This window comes from Phoca vitulina, unplaced genomic scaffold (genome assembly GCF_004348235.1).
Source record: "Phoca vitulina isolate PV1807 unplaced genomic scaffold, GSC_HSeal_1.0 scaffold15, whole genome shotgun sequence".
NCBI classification, from domain to species: Eukaryota; Metazoa; Chordata; class Mammalia; order Carnivora; family Phocidae; genus Phoca; species Phoca vitulina.
In genome coordinates, this window is record NW_022589718.1 from 116,837 (window position 1) to 140,473 (window position 23,637).

Genomic DNA, 23,637 nt, shown 5'->3' on the forward strand with positions numbered 1-23,637 from the left:
ATAAAGAAGAGGTGGTATATATATACAATGGAATATTATGCAGCCATTAAAAGGAATGAGATCTTGCCATTTGCAACGATGTGGATGGAACTGGAGGGTATTATGCTGAGCGAAATAAGTCAAATAGGGAAAGACATGTATCATGACCTCACTGATATGAGGAATTCTTAATCTCAGGAAACAAACTGAGGGTTGCTGGAGTGGGGGGTGGGGTGGGAGGGATGGGGTGACTGGGTGATGGACACTGGGGAGGGTATGTGTTCTGGTAAGCACTGTGAATTGTGCAAGACTGTTGAATCTCAGATCTGTACCTCTGAAACAAATAATGCAATATATGTTAAGAAAGAAAAAAAAAAAGAAGAATGTAGCAGGAGGGGAAGAATGAAGGGGGGGAAATCGGAGGGGTAGACGAACCATGAGAGATGATGGACTCTGAAAAACAAACTGAGGGTTCTAGAGGGGAGGGGGGTGGGAGGATGTGTTATCCTGGTGATGGGTATTGAGAAGGGCACGTTCTGCATGGAGCACTGGGTGTTATGCACAAACAATGAATCATGGAACACTATATCTAAAACTAATGATGTAATGTATGGGAATTAACATAACAATAAAAAAATTTTAAAAATATGCTATAATTAATATGCAGTCTAAATTGGATGCTCTAACAGCTAGGGTAAATGAGACAGAAGAGACAGTAAGTGATCTAGAAGACAGGCTGATGGAAAGGTAAGAAATTAAAGAAAAGAAAGAAAAACAACTCAGAGCCCATGAAGAAAGGATTTGAGAAATTAATGATGCCCTGAAAAGAACCAATGTCAGAATAATTGCTATGCCTGAGGGGGAAGAGAGAGAGAGAGAGCCAGAAGGCATATTTGAGCAAAGAAGGTCTAACAGTTGTAAATATTTATGCCCCCCATGGGAGCAGCCAATTATATAAACCAATTAATAACCATAGTAAAGAGACGTCAGTACATTAAAAATAGGGGACTTCAACATACCACGCACAGCAATGGACAGATCATCTAAGCAGAAGATCAGCAAAGAAACAAGAGCTTTGAATGACACATTGGACCAGATGGACTTCACAGACATATACAGAACATCCCATCCTAAAACAACAGACTACTCATTCTTCTCGAGTGCACATAGAACTTACACAGAATAGATCACATACTGGGTAAAAATCAGGTCTCAATGGATACCAAAAGATTGGGATTTTTCCCTGCATAATTTCAGATCATAGTGATTGAAACTGGAACTCAATCACAAGAAGAAATTTGGAAAGAACTCAAACACTTGGAGGTTAAAGAGCATCCTGCTGAAGAATGAAGGGGCAACCAGGAAATTGAAGAAGAATTTTAAAAATTCATGGAAACTAATGTGAATGAAAATGCAGCTGTTCAATGCCTTTGGGATATAGCAAAGACGGTCCTAAGAGGGAAGTACATTGCAATTCATGCCTCTCTCAAAAAATTAGAAAAATCCCAAATGCACAAGCTAACCTTACACCTAAAGGAACTGGATAAACAATAGGAAATAAAGCCTAAACCAAGCAGGAGAAGAGAAATAATAAAGATTACAGCAGAAATCAATGAAATAGAAACCAGAAGAATAGGAGAACAGATCAATGAAACTAGAAGCTGGTTCTTTGAAGGAATTAATAAGATCAATAAACCTCTGGCCAGACTTATCCAAAAGAAAAGAGAAAGGACGCAAATTCATAAAACCATGAATGAAAGGGGAGAGATCATGACCAATACCAAGAAAGTACAGGTAATTCTTAGAACACATTATGAGCAGCTATATGATACCAAATTAAGCAGTCTGGAAGAAATGGATGTATTCCTGAAAAGGTATAAACTACCAAGACTGAAACAGGAAGAAATAGAAAATCTGAACAGATCCATTACCAATAAGGAAATTGAAGCAGTTCCCAACAAAGAAGTGTTCGGGGCCAGATGGCTTCCCAGGGGAATTCTAACAAACATTTACAGAAGAAATAATACATATTCTTCTGAAGCTGTTTCAAAAATAGAAACAGAAAGAAGACTTTTTTCTTTTCCAAAGAAAACAAACTCATTCTGTGAGGCCAATATTACCTTGATCCCTAAACCAGAGAAAGACCCCATCAAAAAGGAGAATTACAGACCCCTATCCCTGATGTACATGGATGCCAAAATTTTCACCAGGATACTAGCCAAAGGATCTAAAAGTACATTAAAAGGATTATTCACCACAGACAAGTGGGACTTATTCCTGGGCTGCAGGGCTGGTTCAACATCTGGAAATCAATCAACATGATAGATCACATTAATAAAAGAAAAGACAAGAAACATATAATCTTCTCAACTGATAAAGAGAAAGCATTTGACAAAACACAGCATCCTGTCTTTATTAAAACTCTCCAGATTGTAGAAACAGAGGGAACATACCTCATTATCATAAAAACCATCTATGAAAAGCCCACAGTGAATATCATTCTCAATGGGGAAAAACTGAGAGCTTTTCCCCAAAGTCAGGAACACAAAAGGGATTCCCACTCGCACCATTTATGACAACCTACAGAACGGGAGAATGTATTTCCAAATGTCTTATCAGATAAAGGGCTAGCATCCAAGATCTATAGAGAACTTATCAAAATCAACACCCAAAACCAAGTAATCCAGTCAAGAAATAGGCAGAAGACGTGAACAGACATTTCTACAAATGGCTAACAAACACGAAAAAATGCTCAACATCACTCAGCATCAGGGAAATACAAATCAAAATCACAATGTGATACCACCTCACACCAATCAGAATGGTTAAAATTAACAAGTCAGGAAACAACAAATGTTGATGAGGATGTGAAGAAAGGGGAACCCTCCTACACTGTTGGTAGGAATGCAAGCTGGTACAGCCACTTTGGAAAACAGTATGGAGTTTCCTCAAGATGTTAACAATAGAGCTACCCTACCACCCAGCAATTGCACTGCTAGGTATTTACCCCAAAGATACAGATATAGTGAAAAAAGGGCCACATGCACCCCAATATTCATAGCAGCAATGTCCACAATAGCCAAACTGTGGAAGGAGCCGAGATACCCTTCAACAGATGAATGTTTAAAGAAGATTTGGTACATATATACAATGGAATATTACTCAGCCATCAGAAAGGATGAATACCTATCATTTGCATCAACATGGATGGAACTGGAGGGGATTATGCTAAGTGAAACAAGTCAATGAAAGAAAGACAATTATCATATGGTTTCACTCATATGTGGAACATAAGGAATAGCACAGAGGACCACAGGGGGAGGGAGGGAAAAATCAGAGAGGGAGACAAACCATGAGAAACTATGGACTACAGAAAACAAAATGAGGGTTACAGAAAGGGGGGGGGGGAAGATGGGGTAACCAGGTGATAGGTATTAAGGAGGAAACATGTTGTGAAGAGCACTGGGTGTTATACACAACTAATGAATCATTGAACACTACATCAAAAACTAATGATAATAATAATAATAATTAATAATAATAATAAAGAATTTTAGGCAAGGCAGTTGAGAGAAGAAAAAAAGCCACAGAACTCACTGGTAATTGATGGCCTTCAGGCCCTTCCTTGAAATCTCACAGGCCTCATAAGTCTTTATCCAAAATGATTTTCTTGTTGTTTCCTTAGTTTAGTCAGTTTTTGATCCTGCTCATCCATTTTTCTAACAAATCCAAAGCAATGGAGAAGTCAGCTATTTTCAAATTTTATTTACTCATTTATTTGCTTGTTTACTTATTTATTTGAGAGAGAGAGCACAAGTGGGGAGGCGGGACAGAGGGAGAGGGAGAAGCAGACCTCCGCTGAACAGGGAGACTGACGCAGGGCTCAATCCCAGACCCTGGAATCATGACCTGAGCTGAAGGCAGATGTTTAAATGTCTGAGCCACCCAGGTGCCCCCAGTGATTTTTCAAGTTTTATATTTTGCTTTTATGTCCCCAAGATAGGCCTAAATGAAAAAGCATTTTTGGTCAAATAGATATCCCTTCCACAAAGGAGCAGTGTTCAATATTCAGAATGTTTTAGGTATCGGCCTATACTCATTTAAATCCAAACTTCAGGTAAAGAAGATACTATTCAGATACCTTTAAAATAGAAATCATGCAAGTCTACATGCTTTGGTAACTTGTTTTGTGAAATTAAATAGATTTCCAGAAACAGTCAAGCACCAAGATATGTAGTTATTGTTTAAATTTGAGATAGAAAGATGCTTACTTTCAAAAAGGAATGAACTATGAAAAAACCTTATATTTTAAAAGATGGACATGAATCAGAAGAATGAGACAATCTTACCCTTCAGGGTGAGGAAAGGGCTTGTCCTTTCAGGACTGGAGATGAAACAATTAAAAATAAGAATTCAAAGCTCCAATCCTCTTGCAGGGTTTTGTGACTCAGAATTGGATTTATTAGTCTTACAAATTGGTTTTTTACCGATGCCTTGATTTGAAAACCAAATACACTGTTAGGCTGATACCCTCAGAGGCCATACCTCTCACTAAAATGCCTGAGAGCAATTTCCACTGTGTTTGTTTATACAGGCAACAGTAGGGGGCTGCCTCCCAGGCGATGCAGTCCATCACAAAACCCTATCAATTGGGGTGGGACTGGATTATCTCTGATGCTCTGTACTGGGAAGTTCCTTACTGAATCTATACCTTCTACTGTCTCCTAAACAAAAGCAAGAGCAAAAAGGAACATGACAGTAAGATATCAAGAGATTGTGCAATGGAGTCTAAGTCAGGCTTGGAAGCCAAAACTCAAAAGTCTGAATTTATTGGCCGTATAATGCTAGAGCTATTACTTTTTTTTGCTTCATTTTCTCATGAGGCAGAAAAATAGGTAAGTGCCCAGGCTCTCAAGTCAGACATATCTGAACCTGAATTTTGTTTCTACCACATGTTGTCTGTGTGTTCTCTCTGAGCTTCAGTTTCCCTGTGTGTGAAATAAGGATAATAATATTACCTTATTTTATTAGAGTTCTCCTGAGAAACAGAATCAATAGTGTGTGTGTGTCTGTGTGTGTGTGTGTAAACAGAGAGAAAGGGTGGGGGTGGGCTGGGAGAGACACACAGAGAGAGAGAGAGAGAGAGATTTGAAGGAATTAGCTCATGTGATTATGGAAGCCAGCAAGTCCCAACTCTGCAGGCTGGGCTGAAAGGATGGAGACCCAGGAGAGCTGATATTTCTATAGTCTGCTGTAGAACTAGGAAGAGCCAGTGTTTCAGATAAAGTCAAAAAGCAGTCCTAAAAAATTCTTTTGCTGGGGAGAGGCTTTTTTTTTTTTCTATTCAGGTCTTAAAATGATTGGATGAGGCTCACCCACATATGGTGGATAATCTATTTTACATAAAGACCACAGATTGAAATGTTAGTCTCATCCAAAACACCCTCACGAAACATCCAGAATAATGTTTAACCAAATATTTAGGCACACAGTGGCCCAGCTAAGTTAACATAAAATTAACCATCACACTCATGTAACCCTCACAACAGCCCTATGAAATGAGTATTATTTATGAAGTACATTTCCCAGGTTCAAACAACAAATATTATTATACCTTCATGTGTCAAATAGTGACAAAGTCAAAAGCCACTGGGGCTCCCTCTGCTCTCAAGACATTTCCAAATGAATGCTTTCTTTCCCATGTCCCCTGTCTATATATTCATTTGGTGTTTCTTGATAAGGAAGGTAAATATATTCAACCAAGAGAATTGACAGTGCATGCCCATTTTACTCTCTGACAGTTCCACTATGATGTCACTTCTGAGGTACATGAAATTATAAAAGTGGGTACTAAATCTCTGCTCCTAAGATCTTTCTACTTTAGTAATTATATTCTCTCATTCATTCCCTCCCTTGGAAGATCTCTCTTTCCTAGAATGAGAAGAAGAGAGCAGAGGCCAAGGTGAGGTAGAGAGAAGAAAGGGAAGGAGGAGAAAAACTTGAAAACAAAATAAACATGTAATCAAGATAACCATGTCAATAAAGTAGACAGGACCACCTCTACCTGCCTGATTCTAAAACCCATAAACCAGGTGTTTGGTGCCCTGGGGTAATAATTGTAACAATCTGTTTTGAAAAGCCAGGCTAACTTGTAGTTGTCAAAAGAACAGATATTTGGAAATGTAGAGGAAGAGCTAGCAACAATTACACCCTCTGGTCACTGTGAAAACCATAGCAAACCTTGTCCTCCTTGCCCAACTCCCTGAAACTTGGGCTCTCCAGCCCTACCAGATTGCTCCAACCCATGAAGGGTGAGTATGGTGATTTTTTTTTTCTGAGGCCTGGGGACTGTGGGGGCTATTCATTAGGGCTGCCAACATGCAATTCTCACATATTCCTTCCCCACCATGAGGCCATTTGAGATCAAATTGCCATCTGTGACCACACCTCCATATTTCTTCTCATTTAAGGAAAAATCTCTAGTCTTGGTAAAATATACTTATAATCCAGTTTCAACATATGGCTTTCATGTACCTCAATACAAGAAGAGACCTCAAAGGTTTATGGGTCCAAATGCCTGCCTAGTGTAGACAACCGTACTATAAATTCCCATATAATAACTCATCTTTACTATTGTAACCTGGGAAATCCAAGTAGCCCAAATTCTCTAGAAAGTAATGATTTGGTCTGCTGGTGACCACAAAATTAAAAAAAAAAAAACTATAATGAGGGACTCAAGGTGTATTCAAACATTCTCTTCGTGTAAATAATCTGGTAGTTATTAAGGACTCTAGATATCCTATTATTGAAACAATTAGTGAAAAAAAAATAAAAATTTCAAATCTTGACTTACTCTGGATTAGGAAAATCTGTTTATTATTTAAAAGAAATTAAATTCTAAACACATGTAAATTTATCTGAATTTTGGTAAGAGTGAGAATCTAAATTCTTCATACCAGCTGACTAGGCATTTCTGTTTCCTGTTATCTAAACTGGAGTGTTTTGACTAAGTCACAGTGTATCAGATAGAAACTCACTAAGCTGGATGTAGAAAATACAGGGAAGAAGAAGGCACAGGAAACGCATTCCACCACATTCTTCACAAAGCTGATACACGGCTATCTTCAAAAAACGTTTGTTGAGAACCTAGAATAACTGGTGGGACACATAAAAAGTAAATCTTATTACACAACAAAATGAAAATAAAGGCTATCGTGTTCAACCTCATTCAAAAGAAAACCCTCAATGTGCTTTGATCTCTGGATTTTAAAAAAGTTAAAAGCTAACTTTGAGTTACAAGTGTCAGTTTCTGGGGCGCCTGGGTGGCTCAGTTGGTTGGGTGTCTGCCTTCGGCTCGGGTCATGATCCCAGGGTCCTGGGATCGAGCCCCACATTGGGCTCCCTGCTCCGTGGGGAGCCTGCCTTTCCCTCTCCCACTCCCCCTGTTTTTGTTCCCTCTCTCACTGTGTCTCTCTCTGTCAAATAAATAAATAAAATCTTCAAAAAAAGTGTCCGTTTCTAATACTTTCCCCCATGAGATTAGAAACTCCTTTGTCCTCAGTGTGACTGGCATTCTTTTTCATTTGTGTAACGAATTCTTAGGCAGTAGAAGTCATGCTTGCTCCAGGAAGTTTAAACACAAGTTCCAATTCAGTTAATATTTTATAGGGAATATTTTGCTTTTAGCCAGTGTAAAAATCAATTCCAAACACTGATTTAGAAAAACTCAGCTGGTCTTTCTGTGTTTTTCCCCTTTTCTCTGGCACTATTATCACACTCTATGTACCTGGAGATAGCATTGGATCACACAATTAAGAGCTCAGTCCCAAAGATTGCCCCCACCCCACTTCAGATGCCAATCACAAATCACAAATCACCTGAGCTTCTCATTGATATAAATCAGATGTTTCCATATCTTCTCCTTGGTTCAATTAATTTGCTGGAGCTGCTCGCAGAATTCAGAAAAACAGTTTATGTACATTTATCAGTTTATTATAGAAAGATATGATATAAGATACAGATGAATATCCAGATGGAGATCAATGGGGCAAGGTATATGGGAAGGGGCAGAGCTTCCAGGCCTTCTCCAGGCATGCATTCTTTCAGCATCTACTGGTGCTCAACTACCTGAAAACACTCTGAACCCCATATTATTGGTATTTTTTTTATAGAGGCTTCATCACATAGGCATGCTTGATCATTAACTCCATTTTCAGCCTTCTCTCCTTTTAAGAAAATGGGAATGGGACAGAAAATTCCAAGCTTCTAATCATGGTTTGTTCTTTCTGGTGACCAGCCCTCATTTAGGAGCCCTTCCAGAATTGTTTAACTGGAACAAAAGACATTTATTTCACCCAGAAAATTACAAAGATTTCAGGAACCCCATGTCAGGAACCAGGGCAGGGATCTTTATATCTGTATCTGTCTACATCTATATCTATAATCTATTTGTATTTCTGTTATCTCACACATTCCCCTTCCCAACCTTTATAGACCACCACTCTGATGCTTTTGATATGCATACTTGAAACTGTAATTATCCTTTTAATATATAGTGTTATATGAGTGTACATTTAATTTACATAAATTCTATTTTGCTTTATAGAGACACTTTGGTTTGTTTTTATTTAGTACTGTGTGTTTGAGATTTATCAGTCTTGCTGTGGTGACTCTCTTTGTTAGAAGTTTTGGTGCCTCTAATTTTTGCATATTATTCCAGAGTATGTATCCACTGCATCATAGTTTTTAAATCTCCTCTGTCCCCCCATAAAGGAAAGCTAGGTTGCTTGCCTCCTCCAATGCCACTAAATGCTATAATGAGCATCCTCATATAAACTTTGAAAGTTTTGGGGTGCCTGGGTGGCTCAGGTCATGATCCAGAGTCCCAGGATGTAGTTAGCAGGGAGTCTGCTTCTCCCTCTCCTTCTGCCTCTACGCCTGTTCCTTCTCTCTCTCTCTCTCACACACACACATTTTCTCTTTCAAATAAATAAAATCTTTAAAAATAAATAAATAAACTGAAAGTTTCTTTGGAGCATAAATCCATTAGGACTACCAATGCACAGGGTGTGCCATATTTGATTTGACTAACTTCAGCCAGATTGCTCTCCCTAAGACTGCATCAGGCTAAACCCCTACCAGTAGTACATGGGGCTTCTTCTTCTTTTTTTTTTTTAATATTTCCACCAAATTGGCTTTTTCTCCCATTCTGATGGGTGTAAAGTGGTATCTGATTGTAATTTTATTTTATGTTTTTCTGATTACTAATGGGTTTAAACAACTCCTAATATGGATTATAGTCATTTAAGTTTCTTCTGTAAATTGCCTGTTCATATTTTTTGCCAATTTATCTATTAGATTTTCAATCTGATTTATAAGAGTTTCTTATTAGTATTATATTAAATCTTTTTTCAATTTTTTTGTTTGGTTTTTTTATTTAGTTCAATTACCCAACATATTGTTCGTGTATAGAAATGCAACTGATTTCTGTGCATCATTAATTTTTGATGTAGTGTTCAATGATTTATTAGTTGCGTATAACTAATGTGCTCATCAGATCACGTGCCCTCCCTAATGCCCATCACCCAGTTATCCCATCCCCCCACCCCCCTCCTCTCTTAAACCCTCAATTTGTTTCCCGGAGTCCATAGTCTCTCATGGTTTGTCTCCCTCTCTGATTTCTTCCCATTCCGTTTTTTCTCCCTTCCCTGATAGTCCTCTGCCCTATTCCTTATATTCCATATATGAGTGAAACCATATGATAATTGTCTTTCTTTCATTGACTTATTTCACTTAGCATAATCCCCTCCAGTTCCATCCATGTTGATGCAAATGATAGGTATTCATCCTTTCTGATGGCTGAGTAATATTCCATTGTATATATGCACCACATCTTCTTTAACAATTTATCTGTTAAAGGACACCTCAGCTCCTTCCAAGTTTGGCTATTGTGGAATATTAGGGTGCATGTGGCCCTTTTTTCACTATATCTGTATCTTTGGGGTAAATACCTAGTAGTGCAACTGCTGGGTGGTAGGGTAGCTCTATTTTTAATGTCTTGAGGAACCTCCATACTGTTTTCCAGAGTGACTGTACCAGCTTGCATTCCCACCAACAGTGTAGGAGGGTTCCCCTTTCTCCATATCCTCACCAAAATTTGTTGTTCCCTGTTTTGTTAAGTTTTGCCATTTTAACTGGTGTAAGGTGGTATCTCATTGTGGTTTTGATCTGAATTTCCCTGATGGTTAGTGATGTTGCCCATTTTTTCATGTGTCTGTTAGCCATTGTATGTCTTCTTTGGAAGAGTGTCTGTTCATGTCGTCTGCCCATTTCCTGACTGGATTATTTGATTTTTGGGTGTTGAGTTCGAGAAGTTCTTTATAGATCTTGGATACCAGCCCTTTATCTGTTATGTCATTTGCAAATATCTTCTCCCATTCCGAAGGTTGCCTCTTAGTTTTGTTGATTGCTTCCATTGTTGTGCAGAAGATTTTTTATCTTGATGAAGTCCCAATAGTTCATTTTGGCTTCTGTTTCCCTTGCCTTTAGAGATGTGTCTTGCAAAAAGTAGCTTTGTCCAAGGTTGAATAGGTTGCTGCCTGTGTTCTCTTCTGGGATTTTGATGGATTCCTGTCTGACATTGAGATCTTTCATCCATTTTGAGTTTAACTTTGTGTATGATGTAAGGCAATGGTTCAGTTTCATTCTTCTGCATGTGGTTGTCCAATTTTCCCAGCACCATTTATTGAGGAGACTGTCTTTTTCCATTGAATATTCTTTCCTGCTTTGTTGAAGATTAGTTGACCATAGAGTTGAAGGTCCATTTCTGGGCTCTCTTTTCTGTTCCATTGATCAGTGTGTCTGTTTTTGTGCCAGTACCATGCTTTCTTGATGATCACAGCTTTGTAATATAGCTTAAAGTCAGGCATTCTGATACCCCCAGCTATGGTTTTCTTTTTCAGCATTCCTTTGGTTTTTGGGGGTCTTCTCTGGTGCCATACAAATTTTAGGATTATTTGTTCCAGTCCTGTGAAAAATGTCAATGATATTTTGATAGGGATTGCACTGAAAGTTTGATTGCTCTGGGCAGCATAGACGTATTCCCAATGTTTATTTTTCTAATCCATGAGTATGGAATGTTTCCCCATCTTTTTGTGTCTTCCTCAATAGCTTTTGTAAGTGTTCAGTAGTTTCTAGCATATGGATACTTTACCTCTTGGGTTAGGTTTATTCCTAGGGATCTTATGGTTTTTGGTGCAATTGTAAATGGGATTGATTCCTTAAATTCTCTTTCTTCAGTCACATTGTTCATGTATAGATATGCAACCGATTTCTGTGCATTGATTTTGTATCCTCCCATGTTGCTGAATTGCTGTATGAGTTCTACTAACTTGGGTGTGGAGTCTTTTGGGTTTTCCACATAAAGTATCATGTCATCTGCAAAGAGAAAGAATTTGACTTCTTCTTTGTCAATTTGAATGCCTTTGTTTTCTGATTACTGAGGCTAGGGCTTCCAGTACTATGTTGAACAACAGTGGTGAGAGTGGGCATCCCTGTTGTGTTCCTGACCTTAAAGGAAAAGCTCTCAGTTTTTCCCATTGAGAATGATATTCACTGTGGGCTTTTCATAGATGGGTTTTATGATATTGAGGTATGTTCCCTCTATCCCTATACTTTGAAGAGTTGTAATCAAGGAAGGATGCAGTATTTTGTCAAATCTTCATCAGTTGAGAAGATCATGTGGTTCTTGTCCTTTCTTTTATGAATGTGATATATCAGGTTGACTGATTTGCAGATGTTGAACCAGCCTTGCATCCCAGGAATAAATCTTACTTGGTCATGGTGAATAATCCTTTTAATGTACTGTTGGATCCTATTGCCTAGGATGTTGGTGAGTATTTTGGCATCCATGTTCATCAGGGATATTCGTCTGTAATTCTCCTTTTTGGTGGCGACTTGTCTGGTTTTGGGATCAAGGTAATGCTGGCCTCATGGAACAAGTTTGGAAGTTTTCCTTCCATTTTTATTTTTTGAAACAGCTTCAGAAGAATAGGTATTATTTCTTCAAATGTTTGGTAGAATCCCCTGGGAAGGCATCTGGCCCTGGACTCTTGTTTTTTGGGAGGTTTTTGATTACTGCTTCAATTTCCCTGCAGGTCTTTTCAGATTTTCTATTTCTTCCTGTTTCAGTCTTGGTAGTTTTTAAGTTTCCAGGAATGCATCTGTTTCTTTCAGATCGCCTAATTTGTTGTCATATAGCTGCTGGTCATAAGTTTTAACAATTGTCTCTATTTCCTTGGTGTTGGTTGTGATCTCTCTCCTTTCATTCATGATTTTATTAATTTGGGTCCTTTCTCTTTTCTTTTGAATAAGTCTGACCAGAGGTTTATCGATCTTATTAATTCCTTCAAAGAACCAGCTTCTAGTTTTGTTGATATGTTCTCCTATTCTTCTGGTTTCTATTTCATTGATTTCTGCTCTAATCTTTATTTTTTCTCTTCTCCTGCTTGGTTCAGGCTTTATTTGCTATTGTTTCTCCAGCTCTTTTAGGTGTAAGGTTAGCTTGTGGGATTTTTCGAATATTTTGAGAGAGGCTTGGATGGCTATGTACTTCCCTCTTAGGACCGCCTTTGCAGTATCCCATAGGTTTTGGACCAAAGTGTTTTCATTCTCATTGGTTTCCATGAATTGTTTAACCTCTTGTTTAATTTCCTGTTTGGCCCAATCATTCTTTAGCAGGATGGTCTTTAACTTCCAAATGTTTGAATTCCTTTCAAATTTCCTCTTGTGATTGAGTTCCGGTTTCAAAGCACTGTGGTCTGATAACATGCAGGGAATAATCTCAATCTTTTGGTATTGGTTGAGACCTGATCTGTGACCCAGTATGTGGTCTATTCTGGAGAAAGTTCCATGTGCACTCGAGAAGAATGAGTATTCTGTTGTTTTAGGGTGGAGTGTTCTGTATCTATCTGTGAAGTCCATCTGGGCCAGTATGTCATTCAAAGCTCTTGTTTCTTTGTTGATCTTCTGCTTAGATGATCTGTCCATTGCTGTGAATGGTGTGTTGAAGTCCCCTACTATTAATGTAATATTATCAATATGTTTCCTTACTTTGGTTGTTAATTGGTTTATATAATTGGCTGCTCCCACGGGCGGCATAAATATTTACAACTGTTTGATCTTCTTGTTGAATAGACCCATTAAGTATGATATAGTGTTCTTCTTCACCCTTTACTACAGTCTTTGGCTTAAAATCTAATTTGTCTGATATGAGGATTGCTACCCCAGCTTTCTTTGAGGTCCATTAGTGTGGTAAATTGTTCTCCACCCCCTCACTTTCAGTCTGAAGGTGACTTTAGGTGTAAAATGAGTCTCTTGTAGACAGCATATTGATGGTTCTTGCTTTTTTAGCCAATCCTATACCTTTGTCTTTTGATTGGAGCATTTACCCATTTACATTCAGAGTAACTATTGAAAGATATGAATTTAGTGCCATTTTTACTGCCTGTAAGGTCCTTGTTTCTGTAGATTGTCTCTGTTTCTTTCTGGTCTATGATGCCCTTAGGCTCTCTCTTTGCTTACAGGATCCCCTTTAATATTTATTGAAGGGCTGGTTTGGTGGTCACATATTCTTTCAGTTTTTGTCTGTCCTGGAAGCTCTTTATCTCTCCTTCCATTCTGAATGACAGCCTAGCTGGAAAAAGTATTCTTGGCTGCATGTTCTTCTCATTTAGTACCCTGAATATATCTTGCCAGCCCCTTTCTGGCCTGCCAGGTTTCTGTGGATAGGTCTGAGGTTATTCTGATGTTCCTCCCTCCGTATGTAAGGTACCTCCTCTCCCTAGTTGTTCTCAGGATAGCTTCTTTTTCTCTAAGATTTGCAAGCTTCACTATTATATATCATGGTGTTGATCATTTTTATTGATTTTGGGAGGAGTCCCCTCTGCCTTTTGACATGAATGCTTGTTTCCTTCCCCAGATTAGGGAAGTTCTTAGCTGTTTTGCTCAAATATACCTTCTGGTACTCTCTACACCTCCTCTGGACCCCAATGATTCTGACATTGGTTCTTTTCAAGGCATCATTAAATTCTCAAAGCCTTTCTTCATTCGCTATTAGTTGTTTATCTCTCTTTTCCTCAATGCACCTCTTTTCCATCAGCCTGTCCTCTAGATCACTTATTCTCTCTTCTGCCTCACTGACCCTAGCTGTTAGAGCTACCAATTTAGATTGCATCTCATTTCCAGCATTTTTAAGTTCGACCTGATTAGATCTCATTCCTGCCCTTAGAGATTCTGTATTGTCACTTATGCTTTTTCAAGCCTAGCTGTTAACTTTATAATTGCTATCCTGAATTCCATCTCTGACATCTTACTTATATCCATATCTATTAGCTTTGTGGCAGAGAACATTGTCTTTGGTTCTTTCTTTTGTTGTGAATTCCTCCTTCTAGTCATTTTGCCCTGGGGAGGATGGGTGAGTGAATGAACAGAGTCCAAAATATCAACCGTGACCCAAACAAAGTGTACCATAGAAAAATCCGAAGTGATCGGAAGCCACCACAGAAAAGAAAACAAAGCCAAAATGAAACAAAACAATATAAAATGTGGGGGGAATAGAGACTATAATTTTCCAGGGTGAACAAAGCAGGGTGATCCGCTTGTTCCTGATTAAATTTTGTTCTGTGTATTAGAAGACACTACATCCCAAAATTACAAAGAAAGAAAAACTTATATATATATAATATATATATTTATCTTCTGATATATATATAAAGTTGAATACAGTGAAAAAAGGACTAAAATGAAGCATATATGTATAAAGTGTAGATATGAAAAAATAAAGGTTAAAAAGCAATTTAAAAACATACATTGGTAAAATAAGAATCTAGTTGAAACAGGAAAAAGGTAAAAAAAAGGAAATGGAAAATTTTAAAGATTTAATTTATTTATTTGTCAGAGAGAGAGAGAGGGAGAGCACAAGCATGGGGAGCGGCAGACAGAAGGAGAAGCAGGATTCCTGGTGAGCAGGGATTCTGATGTGGGACTCGATCCCAGGACTCTGGGATCATAACCTGAGCCAAAGGCAGGCGCATAACTCACTGAGCCACCCAGGCATCCTGAAATGGAAAATTTTAGACTGAAGGATAAACAAGTCGTGAGGAAACACCTGGAGGTCAGTATCCTATTTTCCCCTGGTGCTGAGTTTTACAGTCTTGTGAGATCCATAAACTTGTCATTCACCTGTTCTTCCAGTCTGTCTTCTGGGGGAGGGGCCTGATGTGCTGCTTCTCAGGTGTCTTTGCCTAAGTTGCCCCATAGGGGAATTGGCTCAATGTAAGCTGGTTGTCTGTGTGGCTTTTGTTCCCTGGAGGCTTTCTGTGCCTCTTCAGAGGGTCAGAACAAAAATTGCCATGCCCAGATCTCCAGCCCAGAGCCACAAGATTGCGGTCCCCTATCTTCAATAAACCCTCTGGGTCAAAGAGTCTCCACTTCTGTGTGCACCAAACTCCGTAGACTCTCGTGGTTTGTGCTCACTGCAATCCTCCCAGGAGGGAGTCCCAGGGACCCCTGAACATCACTGTGCTTTGTGTCTTTGCGACTGCAAGAAGTTGTGGGCTTGCACAAGCACCCTGCTCCAGTGATCCCAGGTCATGGCTGGTTGCTGCCTACTGTCCTTTCTGGGTCTGCCACCACCCCAATAGCTGTTGCCCAATCATGGGCACAGCCATTTCATCCCTCCCAGGGGATGGTAAATGGCCTGTACATTCCAGTCTTTTTCAGGGTGCTCAGGCAAAGAGTGATCTCCCTACCAGCCCAGCTTATGGTTTATGGCAACTGGAGTTGAGAGTCCCTCCTGGGCTCGCTGACAATAACCAGTTTCCCCACTCCACGTCTTGGGCACTCTACTGGTTCAGGCACCCCCATTCTTTCTCTGTCTCCTGGGGTCCTGAGACCACAATGATCCATCTAAATTTTGCCCTTTTCAGAAAAGGATGTCTCTCACTGGAGCAGTTTCCTAAGGGTTCCGATTTTGCACTCAGGTGTTATAATGTTCCAGTAGCCAGTTTATGGAGGATCCCTCCCCACTTCATTTATTTTCTGATATTTCCCTGTAGATTCATGACTCTATACTTCCTACCTGGCAAAAAGCAGTTGCTTTTCTGCTTGTAGAGTTCCAGATATATTTTATTACATCTCAGTCTGTTTTCATAGCTGTTCAGAATGGTTTGATAGATATCCAGCTAAACTTGAGGGACCAGATGAAACCAGGTCCTGTACTCTTCAGCCATCTTGCCTCCCTCCTTAAGAAATAATTTCTATGTAACTATAGTTTTTGCTACTATTGTGAATGGTATTGTATATCCCATTATAAATTCTATTTAGTTATTGCTGGTGTGGAGAAGCACTATTAGTTTTACAAGTTTATCTGTATAAACAAACTTGTAAACCTCTTTACTGGTCCTAAAATTTGCTAATTTGGTTAGTTTTTTCCATTCATGTGATCATGTCAAGTGCAAATATTAAAAATTTATTTTTTCTCTTATAAATCTTCCAATTCTCATACCTCTTCTTTATTTTTGTTTTATAATACCACCTAAGTTTAATTTTGATCAATAAGGTGAGATATGAAAGCAATCCAAATGAAAGTGAGGACTTTATCATAAAGTTGAAAGGACAGACTTTGGATTTTACTCTGGATTTTAGTTGTAAATCAGTTATAAGCTAAAACTACACTGTGTTTTGAGATTTACATATAATTAACTCAGCCTCTTATAGAAATTCTCTAAGATTTTGATCAATTTCCAAGGCATTACACTTTCATGACTTTGAGACAAACACATGGCTTTGAGATCTTGCATCCCATGAATTATCTTACTCACATTTTGTCTCCTGCCCTATCCTCTTCTTTCTATCAGCACCAACAGTGACATAGAATTTGGTCACCATTCTTTGACTTCCTACAGCTGTAATTCATGTAGCCAACTTTACTCAAGGTGTGGAGTAATAGAAGAAACTTACATTAAAGAAACACAAATAAAATAAAATATGAATATTCTTGTACTTAAAAGTACTTCAGTACATTGCTGGTAAGAATGTAAAATAATACAATCACTCTGAAAAAGAATTTTAGACTGAAGGATAGAATTTGGAAATTTGGAAAAGAATTTGGAAGTTTCTTGTAAAACTAAACATGCAACTGCTATTCAATTCAGCAATTGGACCATTGGCAATTATTCCAGAGAAATGAAACACAAAAATCTGTACATATATGTTTATAGCAGCTTTATTCATAATAAGTAAAAACTGGAAATAATCTAGATGTCCTAGACCAAAATATGAAAGTGGAAAACAGCAGAAATCAGGGTTGAATACTGTAGAGAAAGGCAGCTAGTGAAAGAGGAGGTGTTAAGAGTGAATAGTTAAAAAATACTGTGATTACATCCTTACCACTAACTAGTATTTAGCAACAGAAAGGAATGAATTACTGATATATGCAGCAACTTGATCGATCTCCAAGTAATTGTGATTTATAAAAAAAAGCCAACACCCAACTATTACATACTGTATAATTCCATTTATATGTTCTTGAAATGACAAAAGTATAGATATAGAGAATAGTGTTTATCAGGGCTTAAAAACAAGTGTATGTGGGTTGTGAGGCAGCTGTGTGTGGTTATAAAAAGCAAGATGAATAATCCTTGTTGTTGTACTGTCCTATAGTTTTGCAAGATGTTATCACTGGGAAATTGGGTAAAGGGTACATAGGATAACTCTGTATTGTTTGTTACAACAGCATATGAGTCTTCAATTATCTCTAAATAAAATATTTAACTTAAAAAAAAAAAGAATAAACCATCCTGACACTAAAAGTACTTACTTTCTCTGCAGACTTAACCCAGCCTTTTCCCTTCACTTTTCTTTCCTCTCACTTCCAAATTCCCTATTTTATTATCATTCGGTTTAGTATCTCTGTGTTTTACCGTGTTCTCCCAATGTATACTCTCAGGACCCCAACTTCTACACCCAAAGCAGCTTCTCAGACACTTTCCTAAGCAATCATAAGCTGGCCTGCACAGGCAGCTTTTATTTCTATTCTGTTACATTCAACATGAAGAGACCACTTGCACTAGATCATTCATTCAAAATGTTTGAATAAAAATTTTATAGAAAATAAGGAGGAGGATGCACAGTGTACACTCTAAGAATCCACAAGAGATATCTCTTATGAATTCTCTTTCCTCATCCTTAAAATTGCCAGGTCTTTTCTCTTTTCCATTTCCATCCAAAGATCAGCCTACTGTCACTTAGCTTCTCTCTCTTCCTTTCTGGTGAGCAATCCCATCTTTGCCTCCATTTTCCCACCCCCTCTGTCTGATTTTTTCCAACTCTTTCTGCAGAACAATTTGATTTTCTTGCAGTTTGTACCTCCAAAACCGCAAACTTCTTTTCTTCACAATACTCAGTAAAAAGAAGCCCTTCTCACACTTAGACTTCATCCTCCTTAGAAAGCACAAAGGGAATATAAATATGTACTTTTTTCTTTCACAGAAAACTCTTTTCCCTATCAGTAAAAAATAAATTTTCAATTTAAAAATTTAAACCTTAATTTAAAAAACTTATTTAAATTCAATTAACCAAGGTATAATATGTTATTAGTTTTTGATATAATGTTCAATGATTGATTAGTTCAGTATAACACCCAGTGCTGACCATTTCACGTACCCTCTTTAAAAACTTCTTTTAAATTAGTTTTATTATACCACATGGGCAATCATATTTCTAAAATTCTCATGAAGTGATGGATAAAATCTGATGGATAGAGACTATCACAAGTATTTCTATGTAATTAGGTAGCATAAATATAAGCTCAGCTTGTAATGGTGATCATTGTTTCAATGTACCAACATGGTCCAGATAATTCTGGAATACTGTTTTTCACTGTAGCCAAACAACATTCCAAAAGACAAAGCTCACGAGAATACCTATCTTCTCAAACTATTCCAAAAATAGAAGAGGGGAGAGGAGTTAAGATGGCAAAGTAGTAGGGGGACTTATGTTTGCCTCATCTCTCAAACACAGCTAGATAAATATAAAATCATTCTGAACACCTGAGAAATCTATCTGAGGACTGAGAGAATAAGCTGCACATCTAGAGGGAGAAAAACAGCCACATCATGGAGGTAGGAGCTGTGGAGAGTTGATTTAAGGGAGAAAAGAATTGTGTATTCTGTGGAGGGGACGGAGCCTTGATCACAGAGAGGAGAGAGAGAGAGAGAGAGAAAGAAAGAGAGAAAGAGAGAAAGCAGCATGTAGGGGATTGCACAAAAAAAACTCTTCCCCAAAACTATTGACTGGGAAAAGAAGAGTGGCTGATGATTGCAAGTTTTTACAAGCAACAGAGCTCAAAGTCTGAAATTTTAGAAGACTGTGCCATTGCCAGGGTCATGCCTGGGGGCTTAGCAGTGCTCCTGTGAGGAAAAGGGCAGAGGCAGAGCTGACAGCATGGTCTGAGGATCTCCTGGGTCACTCCAGGAAAAACAGTTCACATACCAAAACAAAACAGGAGAGTGCACACTCTGAAACACTTCTTGAAGTGCCATGCCCTGGACAGTATAAGACCTCTTCTTAAGATAGCCATTACTCTCAGGAGCAGAAAATATAACAGGTGTTCCTAACACACACACACACACACACACACACACACACACAAACAGTAACCTAGACAAAATGCCAAGATGGAGAAATTCACCCCAAAAGAAAGAAAATGAAGAGGTGACAATCAGGAATCTAATCAAAACAGATATAAGCAATATGCCTGAACCAGAATTGAAAACAATCAGAAGGATAGTACCTAGGCTTAAGAAAAACAAAGACACTAGAGAATCCCTTACTGCAGAGATAAAAGAACTACAACTAGTCAGGCAATAAAAAAAAATGCTATAACTGGGATGCAAAACAGACTGGATGTAATGACAACAAGGATGAACAAAACAGAGGAATGAATCAATGATATAGAAGATAAAATTATGGAAAATAATGAAGCTGAAAAAAAGAGGGAAAGAAAAGTATTGGATCACAAATGTAGACTTAGGGAACTCAGCGACTCCATGAAACATAATAATATTTTTATCATAGGAGTACAGAAGAAGAAGAGGGGGGAAAGAGCAGAAGGTTTATCTGAGCAAAATATAGGTGATGAAAATTTTCCTAATCTGGGGAAGGAAAGAGACCAAAATCCAGGAGACACAGATAAATCCCATCAAATTTTTAAAAAGCCAGCTAACACCAAGATACATTGTAGTAAAAATTTTTAACAAATCAAGATAAGGAATGAATCCTGAAAGCCAAAAGAAAAAAGAAATCCCAAACCTATAAGGGAAAACAAATCAGGTTCACAAGAGATCTCATACAGAAATCCTAACAGTCCAGAAGGGAGTGGCATGATATATTCAATGTGCTGATGGGGAAAAATATGCAGCCAAGAATATTTTATCCAGAAAGGCTGTCATTCAGAACAGGAGAGATAAAGAACTTCCCAGACAAACAAAAACTAAAGGAGTTTGTAACCACTTAACCAGCCCTGCAACAAATATTAAAGGGGACCCACTGAGCGCGAAAGAAAGACCAAAACACCAAAGGCTAGAAATGAACAGAGAAAATCTCCAGAATTACAGGTAATACCTGGCACTAAATTCTTATCTATTAATAATTACTCTGAATGTAAATGGATTAAATGTTCCAATCAAAAGACATAGGGTATCAGAATGGGAGAAGAAAAAAGACCCATCTAGTAGAAGATTTAACATGGCAGATGAGTAGGGGACCTTAATTTCATCTGATCCTGGGAATTCAGCTAGATATTTATCAAAACATTCTGAATACATACAAAATCAACTGGAGATCTAAGAAAAGAATTGCTACAATTCTACAAATAAAAAGTGACCACTTTTTGCAAGGAAGGAAGTGCAGAGATGTAAATTTGGGGCAACATATTGGAAGATAAACTGCAGAGGAGAGGGTGCTTCCTTAAGTCAGCTACTGGAAAATATTATAACTAGTGGAGCACAAAATAGGAACTTTTGCTCACTCAGCGTCAGGGAAATCCAAATCAAAACCTCAATGAGATACCACCTCACACCAGTCAGAATGGCTAAAATTAACAAGTCAGGAAATGACAGATGTTGGCAAGGATGCGGAGAAAGGGGAACCCTCCTACACTGTTGGTGGGAATGCAAGCTGGTGCAGCCACTCTGGAAAACAGTATGGAGGTTCCTCAAAATATTGAAAATAGAGCTACCATATGACCCAGCAATTGCACTACTGGGTACTTACCCCAAAAATACAAATGTAGTGATCCGAAGGGGCACCTGCCCCCCGATGTTTATAGCAGCAATGTCCACAATAGCCAAACTATGGAAAGAGCATAGATGTCCATCAACAGATGAATGGATAAAGAAGACGTGGTACACACACACACACACACACACACACACACACACACACACTGGAATATTATGCAACCATCAAAAAATTGAAATCTTGCCATTTGCAACAATGTGCATGGAACTAGAGGGTATTATGCTAAGCGAAATAAGTCAATCAGAGAAAGACAAGTATCATATGATCTCACTGATATGAGGAATTTGAGAAACAAGACAGAGGATCATAGGGGAAGGAAGGGAAAAATGAAACAAGATGAAACCAGAGAGGGAGACAAACCATAAGAGACTCTTAATCTCAGGAAATGAAACTGAGGGTTGCTAGAGTGGAGGGGAGTAGGAGGGATGGGGTAGCTGGGTGATAGACATTGGGGAGGGTATGTACTATGGTGAGTGCTGTGAATTGTTTAAGACTGATGAATCACAGACCTGTACCCCTGAAACAAATAATATAGTATATGTTAATTAAAAATTAATTTAAAAACTAAAGATAAAATAAATAAAATAAAAATAAAATAAAATATAATAAATCGGAACTTTTGGAAGTCTGCTCTGGTGGGGGACACCCTGAATTTATGGTGCTCAGGTGGAGAAGTGGGGCAGAATCCCAGGTGGGACAGCATGATCTCAGGATCCTCGGGTCATAATATGAACAGGGGTAACTGAGTGTGGCAGAGTTCCCAAGCATCAGGGAAGCTGGCTGATAATAGCAAGTCTGGGTACCCACTTTCTGCTCAGTGTTGCCATAAACTGTGAACCACTGTATGGTTGTGTGACCACTCTCCAGGCAGGTTCCCAGCAAAAGACAGAAGCATGGTGAAACTCCCCTCCATAAAATTTGGAGACAGGAAATTGGGTCCCATGCCTGAGATAAAAAAGCTCGGTCACAGGCTGGGTGAACACAGACTTCAGATGGAAACCAGGGACACAAAAGTGAATGACTACTTTTCTGAGAGGGCTCACTGAATACTGGGAGGACTCGAACTTTCGCTCTGGGAATAGCGAGGCACCACCATATTCATTCCTCCATTGGTGTTGAAAGACTTCAGGGAGCAAAACAGCACCATATGGTGCAATCCAGAGCCACTTCCACTGAGTGCAGCCCCCTAGCAAGGGGGGCACAATTTTACCATGGGAAGGACACCTGAGAATCAGGGCACCAGGCCCCTCCCCAGAAGACCAGCAAGAACAACTGGCTAGCACCAAGTTTACCAATCATAGAGAATTGCAAAACCATAGCTCTTGGGGAAAACAGTATACAGCATTCATGTTTTTTTTAATTATTCTTTAGCTTTTCAGTTTTATTTTTTTCACCTATGTGCTTATTTTATCAATTCTTTATTCTTAGTTCTTAATTTTTATTTTTATATATACATTATATATATATTTTGTTTCCTTTCATTGTATTTTAATTTATTTTTCTATATATTTAAGTTTCTCTTTATTTCTTATTTTGGGATCTAGTTTCTTTTAACAAACAGACCAAAATACACCAAGGATATAATTTATTATTTTGTTCTGTTTTTTCTCTTATTTTTTTTTGTTTTTTTTTTTTTTTTTTTTGGGTTATGGGTCCTTTTATTTTTTTTTATTTTTCTTTTTTAATTTTTTTATTGTTATGTTAATCCCCATACATTACATCATTAGTTTTAGATATAGTGTTCCATGATTCATTGTTTGTGCATAACACCCAGTGCTCCATGCAGAACGTGCCCTCCTCAATACCCATCACCAGGATAACCCATCCTCCCACCCCCCTCCCCTCTAGAACCCTCAGTTTGTTTTTCAGAGTCCATCGTCTCTCATGGTTCTTCTCCCCCTCCGATTTCCCCCCTTCATTCTTCCCCTCCTGCTACATTCTTCTTCTTTTTTTCTTTCTTAACATATATTGCATTATTTGTTTCAGAGGTACAGATCTGAGATTCAACAGTCTTGCACAATACACAGCGCTTACCAGAGCACATACCCTCCCCAGTGTCCATCACCCAGTCACCCCATCCCTCCCACCCCCCCCACTCCAGCAACCCTCAGTTTGATTCCTGAGATTAAGAATTCCTCATATCAGTGAGGTCATATGATACATGTCTTTCTCTGTTTGACTTATTTTGCTCAGCATAATACCCTCCAGTTCCATCCACGTCACTGCAAATGGCAAGATCTCATTCCTTTCGATGGCTGCATAATATTCCATTGTATATATATACCACCTCTTCTTTAT